Below are 9,166 nucleotides of genomic sequence, written 5' to 3' on the forward strand. Positions count from 1 at the left end.
GAATTTTGGACTAGGACTCAGGAAGAACTCATTCAAATCTTGCCTCTCACATATTCTAACTTAATGACTATAGGCAAATTATCTTTTTCTTCATCTTTAGAAGAGGGATAAGGTTTCATAAGGTTACTGTGAGGCTCAAATGCAAATAATAGCATATAAAGGGTTTTTAAATCATCAAAGCATGATGAACATGTCAGCTTTCTCCTTGAAGGCTTCTAATTGAACAACCTGTAAACTTGATCTCCAACAAATGTGATTACTTTAGGGAATTTTTCAATGAGAAAAAGAAGGCAAAAGAACAGACTTCTCTGCATCAGAAAGCCATCAAATGGCCCACAGTCTTCTGAAAGATACTTATAAGAATCTCTCTAGAAAGCCTCTTTTAATCACAGCCCATTGTTTGAGATCTACTTTTATTTATTTATTTGCATTAAAAATTAGGCAGGCATTTTGAAGAAGCTAACCTCACACAGGATATTATAATATATTAAAAGAAACCAAAGCTATTTAGACTACAAAAGATAAAATAGAAGAGTATCTATTTTCTTTCAATGATAGTTATATTTTTGTGGCTCTAGAGTACATCTCATCATTAATTCAAAATCTCAACTCCAGAACTTCTGCCCTCTTTGAAAACAAAGAACAAACCACAACATTTTCCAGGAACACTGTTTAGGCAAGAAATAAGAAAAAAGCTATAGAGGAAAGCATGTTATCCTTCTCCTACATTTGAAAGGAAAATATAGAAATGGCTTTTTAAAAAAAATTCTTTGCCCTTCAAAGACAGAACTACTCTTGATTTTTTTTGGTATTATGAAACATGTTTTTTAAAAAAAAAAATCAAATACCATCTACATTGAATAAGGATTAAAAAAAAAACTTGGAGTGAGATTTGACTTTATTTACATAAAATCCATGCCTTCTTTCATATCAAGAGCATCAATATCATGGACCAAGAATCTGTCCACATGCACCAACTGATATGTAAATCAGAACAGTAACCAGAACAGATTAAAACAGCCCTTTTAACCAACACTGTTCCAAACACAATATGTACTTGGTTGACACATGCGGCATCTTTCTTTAGTAGATAATACCTGGTCTGATCATTGTAGGCTATCTGTTTCTAAAAACAAAAGTTAAGATTTTTAAGCTGGTGTTATAGGGAAACTTGCAAAATGCTTACATACTCATACTAATCACACACAATCATAAACTTTCCATGGATCTGAATTGAAATGGAAAACTATTTTATAGCAGACTTTAACATCTTCAGGTAGTAGTGAAGGAGTGTCAAATTGAAATCTGCTAATGAACTAACTTTCTGCTTATGAAAATAATGGTTGTGGGGGGGTAGCTAGGTGGCATAGTGGATAAAGGACTGGCTTTGGAGTCAGGAGGACCTGAGTTCAAATCCAGCCTCAGACACTTGACTCTTACTAGCTGTGTGACCCTGGGCAAGTCACTTAACCCCATTGCCTAGTCAAAAAAAAATAATAATTGGCTAGAGCCACTAGACTAATATTTCACAAAACCTAAATCATCCATTGAATTAATGACAGGGTTGTTTATATTTTTTTAATGTTCATTGGACCACCTCCAGCCTATAGGTTATACAATTGACATCCATATGAATGTAGTAAACTACCTTGGTCTTGTTTATTCCTTGTTGAATAGCTAGCTTCTGACCAGATACACTACTTCTATGTTTTTTTTTTCCATTTTCAAAGTACACCTCTTTCAGACATACTACAAAATGCAAATTACAACAATAGAGACTACTACAAGCTCTATTTAGTATTTATCACTTATGTAGACATTGCATAGCTTTCATTGGACAGTGCCTTAACTATTCAACTTTACAGACAAGAATACTTCATAAACAAAAAAAGGGTGGCAAATTGTATATCAGCAATGTGCTCTGGGAAACCTACTTCTATATGAAAATTTAGTTTCCCTCTAGCAAATACACCTAATTTAGCAAGAGATTTTATTCCCAAGGGAATTCTTTTTCTCTATCAAATTCAAACTGCACATAAGCTACTTGTGGTGTTCCAGTGCTTTGAGCACACTGTATTGCAATCTAGAAGCATTTACTATGAAGAGCTTTTCTTAAATTTTTTCCACTTCTATGAACTCCATTATAATTGTAGAATTATATTATAGAGGCTCAGGTTCCAACAGGATGGCAGGCACAGGTTCACTTCTGAGTAGGGTTCAAAGTTTAATAAATTGTCCGTTTTGTGATCCTATAATTAGTGTGTCTCACACACCAAAATGAATGGCTATTCACCTGTGCTTGGCACTTAAAAGCATAAGGATTTCCAACAATCTTGAAAGAGACAAATATCTCAATTTGTCCTCTGGTTATAAATTAGCCCCTGACATATGGGTCTTTTACATGTTACAAATACTAATACATACCTGATGGTAATTAGACATCTTTAAAGGATATTATAACAAGTATAGCAAGCTGAGCCTGGTTTCTAATGGCAACACTGCCAGGAGCCACCAATACCATGATAGACCACTAGGATTACCGTGTAGCTCAGATTCCTTGCTTGGCATTGACGCAAGATGATTGAAAATTTGTGCTTTCATTATCTCCTAAGAGAAATGAACCAGGTAACAGCTTGATCGCATACAGAGTCATGAAGATGGACAAATTTGTCGTAGCCTGGTCCCTCCACATTTTTGTCTTCAAAGTATCCAATGTTTGCGGTATTATACTCACCTCTCAAATCATGGCTCAAGACTCTGTAGCAACCAATGCCAACTATATCAAGGACAACTTCCATCAGAAAAAAACATCTGACATCCCTAATTTCCAACATTCATCCAAACCCTTTAAGCTCATCAGCTAAACACATTCCAATCCATTTGGTGCCAGTTTTCATGTATCTTCCTATCATAAGACTATACTGAGGTTCAAAGACATGTAGTGCATGTGGGATTGTAGGAAAGGCCATGGTGCACACAAGGATGGAAACATTTTTAGTTAAATTTGATAACTCCTTCATTTCATCATTATAAATTATTTTTTTTCTGTCAGAAAACTCTTCTGGTAAACAGTGAAGAATTAATTCTTTATTCAATGTGTTTTTTCTTTCTTTCTTTTTTTTTTAAATAACTTCTGCTTGCCAAAAATTCAGAAAGGTTTTTGCCCAATGGATGCTCTAGCATATGGTCAAAGCAGCACTAAAGGCATTTTAGACAGAAAGTATGTCTACATGGTTTGGTAACAGGCTCATAGAATATCTTCATGCAAAGAGAACTTTCAAAGTCTGATGCATCTACCAAGATTACTGGGCCCTCTCCAACTTGGAACAATTTGAGGAATGGTCTCTATGTCTTCCTTGGAAATTTTATTAGGGATGTTTAATTTCTGTACATCTTCCAAATCAGTGGGAAACCCTCTCTATAAACCAGCAATAGATACACTGGAAAGGGCTAATTAAAAAGTCTTTTTTTTTATCTTCAAAGACAGAGAGAAAGAGACAAATAAACAGAGATAGACAAAGAGACAGAGACATGAACAGATAGATAGACAGACAGTCAGGCAAACAGAGACAGAGAGAGACACAGACAGATGGAGAACAATAGAGAGAGACAGAGATAGAGAAACAGAAAAAAATAAGAATAAATTCTGAAAACAAAAATACTTAATTGGAAGAATAACTCAGAAGAGAAACAAAATTTGACAATATTTAAAAAATATGAATTCTATATAAACTAAATTACTAGACATTAAGCATGATGTTTTGGTATAACTTAAGGATCATAGGACTCCCAGAAGAGCATTACTGTCCTCATCATTAGAAAAAAATATTGAGTACCATGCTTTGTGAAATAATATACTAAGAAAAAGCAAAATAATAACTGATCAAATCCACATAGCACTTCTTAAGAAACACATTTCAACTTCATCAACCTGTAAGACAAGCTGGTTAATTTGAAAATTTTAACAACAACAACAAATACATTTTGGAAGCATTCATAACAATGATCTTAAAACATGAAGCAGAAGATTTTAATAACCCAGGATTTTGAAAAGATATTTTTCTTTAAATTCACAAGAAACTAAAAGAAAGATGTGAAAAAATATCTTGCTAAAGCAAAGGACTTAAATCTTGAAGGCAACATATCATGAAAAGCTGAGGATAATTATTTTTTTTAAAATTGACTTTCAACTAAGTGAAGTGTATAAGGTGTTCATCCAGAAAGCAACAAAAACAGACTCATACACTCTGAAAAACAGAAACACTCAAAAGGAAAAAAAAATTAAATTATTGAAAAAAGACTAAGAAATCAAATTAGTTCATTTGTAGGATATTCTTTTTTTCTTTTAAGGAGATTGAATTGTGGGGCACAAAAAAGAAGACAAAAATTATTTTTAAGGATAAAAAATGCCAAATGAGTGACATATTTAAGGGTAATTTAAAGAATTGGAAGAAAGGACAATAAAAGACTCAGTTCATGGCCTAAATTCCTTGACATTTTATAAGTTAATAACTATGCTTTATGGGAGAATAAACACATTGGGAAATTGAACAAGGAAGTACATAGAAATTAAGAAACAAAGGGCAAGCCATAAAGTGCCATCACCAAGTATATAAGTGAACAAGGAAGGAACAATAATTTCTTTAGTCTTTTGAAAGAAGGATTCCAGCCAAATTCTTTTTCTGATACAAATATGGTGCTGATACCTAAACCAGGTAGAGCTAAAACAGAGAAAGAAAATTATATGCCAATTTCTTTAAAGAATATAGATGTAAAAAGTTTAAATAAAATGTTAACAAAAAGATTATAACAACTTAGCACAAAGATAATACACTAAACAAGTGGGATTTATAACAGAAATACACGGCTGGTTCAATAGTAGGAAAATTATAAGCATAATTGACTATATCAATGATAAAATTAATAGAAATCATATAATTGTCTCAATACATGCAGAAAAAGCTTTTCCCCCTTTTTTTAAATTAATTTTTAGCTTTCAATATTCTTTTTTTTTTTTTTTTGGTGAAGGCAATTGGGGTTAAGTGACTTGCCCAGAGTCACACAGCTAGTGAGTCTTATGTGTCTGAGGTCGGATTTGAACTCAGGTGCTCCTGGCTCCAGGGCCAGTACTCTATCTGCTGTGCCACCTAGCTGCCACTCAATATTCATTTCAACAAGATTTTGAGTTCCAAATTTTTCCCCATCTCTCCCCTCCCCCTACCCTAAGACAGCATGAGTTCTGAATATCCCTTTCCCCAATCTGTCTTCCCTTCTATCATTCCCCCTCTTCCCTTATCCTCTTCCCCTTCTATTTTCTTGTAGGGCAGGATAGATTTCTATACCCCTTTCCCTGTGTATCTTATTTCCCAGTTGCATATAAAAACAATTTTTAACATTCATTTTTAAAACTTTGAGTTCCAAATTCTCTGCCTTCTTCCCTCCCCACCCACCTCCATTGAAAAGGCAAGCAGTTTGATATTGGTTACACATGTGTAGTCATGCAAAACACTTCCATAATAGTCATGTTGTGAAAAACTAACTACATTTCCCTCAATCCTATCCTGCCCCCCATTTTTCTATTCTTTTCTTTGACCCTGTCCCTCCTCAAAAGTGATTGCTTCTGATTACTCCCTCCCCCATTTGCCCTCCCTTTTATCATTCCCTCCTCCTTTATCCCCCCCCATATTTTCCTATAGGATAAGATTGATTTCAATACTCATTTAAGTGTGTATGTTATTCCCTCCTTAAGCCAAATCTGATAAGAGTAAGATTCACTCATTCCCTCTTACCTCCCAGAAAAAGCTTTTGACAAAATACAATACCTATTCTTATTAAAAACACTAGAGAGCTTAAGAATAATGGAGTTTTCCTTAAAATGATAAGCACAATCTATCTAAAACCATCAGCAAGGATTATATGTAATGGGGATAAACTAGAAGCCTTTCAAATAAAACCAGACTTCAGAAAAAACTGGAAAGACTTACATGAACTGATGCTGAGTGAAGTGAGCAGATCCAGGAGAACATTGTACACAGTAACAGCAACATTGTGTGATGACCAACTTTGATAGACTTAGTTCTTCTCAGCAATGCAATTATCTAAGGCAATTCCAAAAGACTCATTGTAGAAAATGCTATCCATACACAGAGAAAGAACTTTGGAGTCTGAATGTAGATTGAAGCATATTATTTCACCTTCTTTTTTTCTCTTCTTTTTTCCTTTAGTACTGATTCTTCTTTCACAATACGGCTAATGTGGGAATATATTTAATATAATTGTACGTGTTTAGCCTGTATCAGATTGAGTGCCATTTTGGGGAGGAGAAAGGGGAGAGAGGGGTAAAAATGTGGAACTCAAAACCTTATAAAAGTGAATATGGAAAACTAAAAATATTTTTAAAATTTATTTATTTTTAGTTTTCAACATTCACTTCCATAAGATGTTGAGTTTTAAATTTTCTCCCCCTCCTATTTCTTCCCCCACAAGACTGCATACAATCTGATATAGGTTCTGCATATACATTCATGTTAAGCATATTTTCCCATTAGTCATGATGTAAAGAACAATTAGAACTAATGGAAGGAACCACAAGAATGAAGCAATAAAACAAAACAACAAAAGAAAAAGAGAGCAAATAGTATGCTTCCATCTGCATTCAGACTCCGTATTTCTTTCTCTTCATGTGGATAGCAATCTTCATCATGAATCTTTTGTAATTATCTTAGATTCTTGCATTGCTGTGAAGAGCCAAGTCTATCAAAGTCAGTTATCCTATAATGTGGTTGATATGGTGTACAATGTTCTCCTGGTTCTGCTTGTTTCATTCTGCATCAGTTCATGTAAGTCTTTCCAAGTTTTTTTTTTAATTCTACCTGCTCATTATTTCTTATAGCACAATAGTATTCCATTACATTCACATACCACAACTTGAAGAAAGGGCAGATCTGAAGAGGTAGAGAGGTGCAAGGAGGAGATCCCAAGTGGGCAGCTAGCCCCAGTTGATGGGTATCCCTTCAATTTCCAATTCTTTGCCACCACAAAAAGAGCTGCTATAAATATTTTTGTACATGTGGGTCCTTTTCGCATTTTTATGATCTCTTTGGGATACAGTCCTAGAAGTGGTATTGCTGGGTCAAAGGGTATGCACAGTGTTATACCCCTTGAACACAGCCCCAAATTGCTCTCCAAAATTGTTGGATCATTTCACAATTTCAACAACAATGTTTTAGTGTTTCAATTTTCCCACATCTTCTACAGCATTTATCATTGTCCTGTTTTGTCATGTTAGCCAATCTGATAGGTATGAGTTGTTACCTCAGAGTCGTTTGATTTTCATTTCTCTAATCAATAGTAATTTAGAACATTTTTTTCATATGACTATAGATAGCTTTAGTTTCTTCCTCTGAGAACTACTTATTCATATCCTTTGATCATTTATCAATTGGTGAATGATGTGTATTCTTATAAATTTGACTTGATTCTCTATATATTTTAGATGAGGCCTTTATCAGAGACACTGGTTGTAAAAATTCTTTCTGAGTTTTCTGCTTCCCTCCTAATCTTGGTATTGGCTTTATTTCTGCAAAAAACTTTTCAATTTAATGTAATCAAAATTGTTCATTTTGCGTTTCATAATGTTCTATATCTCTTGTTTGGTCATAAACTCTTCCCTTCTCCATAGATTTGAAAGGTAAACTATTCCTTGTTCTTCTAATTTGCTTGTAATATCAGACTTTTTATCTAAATCATGTATCCATTTTGACTTTACATTGGTACAGAGTACAAGTTTAAAAATAAATTAATTAAATAAAATAAACTCATAGTCTAAAGGAGACTACATGTAATCAATTATGTACAAATAAAACATATATAGGATAAATTGGAAATCATTAACCAAGGGAACACAATAGTATTATGAGGGATTGAGAAAGGCCCTTGTTGAAGTTGGGATTTATCTGCAACTTCATACTGCCCTTGCTCTTCTACAATTTGCCTTGCTAAAATTGCTATAGGGGCAGATAGGTGGTACAGTACATAGAACTGCAGGCATGGAGTCAGCAAGACCTGAGTTCAAATCCAGCTGCACACATTTACTAGCTGTGTGACCTTGAGCAAGTCACTTAACCTTGTTTGCCACAGTTTTTTCATCTGTAAAATGAGCTGGAGAAGAAAATGACAAACTACTCCAATATCTTTGCCAAGAAAATCCCTTGTGGTCATGAAAGAGTCAGACTTGACTGAAACAACACTATAAATATTTTTTAATATGCTTATATCATCAATTAGTTTTGGTATTAATTATTATATCAGCTCCCTTAGCACCAAAATTAGGTATTCTTTTGGTTAATGTAATATCTGGGATGTTTAGGGTTTTGTTGCTGTTGTTTGGGGGGATTTAGTTATAAAAGTCACAATTGCTTTAAGTCACAAGTCAAGAAAAAAATCTTAACAATTGTGCAAAGGTTGAAGTCACTGCCAAACTTTACATGTACACATACATACATACTGTTAACATGGGCTCTGTAATGACTATACTATATGTATATACTTCCCTTCTTTGTAGAGAAGCAGGACAATGGAGTTCCCCAACAATCAGTCAATAAGAAGGGTTTCTGAGGTTCAGAGCTGCTTGATATACAAGTGATCCTATGCAAGTAAACTCTAACCAAATTTGGAGATGCCTGTAGCTGCCAGAAATCACAGAACCAGCTTTGACCAGCTCAAGGGTAACCTTGTGCAGAAGTTACAGACTCAAGACTTTGCTTGGGACTTTCTAAACATCCTGTCTCTTTGTATCCTACAGACAGACCCCTCCCCCTTAACCCCTGCTCCTTGTTCCAAAGAATTCTCACATCAGTAAATAGAAGTTGTCAAAGTATAATCAGTTTCATTAACTAAAGCTCTTTGGTGGTCAATACAGGATTTCTTCCAGATTTTTCTAACTTTTTTCTTGAAAATGTACCTGATTCCCCACTTTGACACACCATTTGTATGATTTAGAGCCAATCACTTATATGCCCTAGGCTCAGTTTCCTCAGCTATAAAATGTGAGGTTTTTACTAGCTGGATTCTGGTGTGCCTTCCAGACATAAATCTTTGAGATACAGAGAGAGAGAGAGAAAGAGAGAGAGAGAGAGAGAGAGAGAGAGAGAGAGAGAGAGAGAGA

At 34.5% G+C, this 9,166-nt stretch overlaps 1 pseudogene; it reads right to left on the minus strand.

Moving 5' to 3' along the window:
* Nucleotides 1–2,351: 2,351 nt before the first annotated feature.
* The window catches only part of LOC114048105, a 62,819-nt pseudogene continuing 56,004 nt past the window's right edge, over nt 2,352–9,166 (minus strand).

Source organism: Vombatus ursinus, unplaced genomic scaffold (assembly GCF_900497805.2).
Source record: "Vombatus ursinus unplaced genomic scaffold, bare-nosed wombat genome assembly UNPS02014791.1, whole genome shotgun sequence".
Classification (NCBI taxonomy): Eukaryota; Metazoa; Chordata; class Mammalia; order Diprotodontia; family Vombatidae; genus Vombatus; species Vombatus ursinus.